The following is an 820-nucleotide window of genomic DNA, read 5'->3' as shown; positions in this document are numbered from 1 at the left end:
CTCAGGAGCTGTGGAAAGTGGATTGGTTTTTGTGATTTCTAGAGTTGTAGAGGTGATGTGACTTGATTCTGTTTCCTCTGTGGTTGGACGGAATGAAGATTGCTGTGTTGTTACACCTAGACCTTCTGAAGTTTCTGATGATATTCCAGTAGTTTCAGTTGATGTGGACTCTGTCAAAATTGGAGTGGATGTTGGATCAACTTCCAAAGAAACTGACGTCTGCAGTGTTGGGGTCACCAATGTTGAGAGAGTGGATTGGGTTGAACTGCTTTCATTTGGTGTGGAGAACAGAGTTGTCTGTATGGGTTCTTCTGTTATAGAGTCTGGGCTTGTTGATGTTGCTGTCACTGTAGAGCCAAAAGCAGTTGTTGACATTGATGTAAGGGAGTTATCTAATATAGTTGAAAACGATGATGGCTGAGTCGTTATTGTCAGATCTTCAGAAGTTTCGGACATCTGTGTAGTTTTCTCTGTTGATGTGTAGTGTTGTGTACTTGAAGGTTCAGATACAGCAGAAACACTTGACTCAGTAGATGTAATTGATGTCATTGATTGAAGTGATGTTGTCTCAGAGGCTGTGGACAAAGAATTGGTTTGTGTGACTTGTAGGGTTGTAGAGGTGATGTGACTTGATTCAATTTCTTCTGTGGAAGGAGAAGCTGGTGAATGTTGTGTTGTAGGCACTGGACCTTTTGATGTTTCTGAATATTCTTCTGTCATAGTTGGAGTGGATGTTAGATCAACTCCTGATGAAACTGACGTCAGCAGTGTTGAGGTTACTGATGATGAGGGCGTGGATGTGATTGAAGTGTACTCTTCA

The sequence above is a fragment of the Hoplias malabaricus genome, chromosome 5 (genome assembly GCF_029633855.1).
Source record: "Hoplias malabaricus isolate fHopMal1 chromosome 5, fHopMal1.hap1, whole genome shotgun sequence".
In the NCBI taxonomy this organism is placed as follows: domain Eukaryota; kingdom Metazoa; phylum Chordata; class Actinopteri; order Characiformes; family Erythrinidae; genus Hoplias; species Hoplias malabaricus.
Note: the sequence above shows the minus strand (reverse complement) of the source record.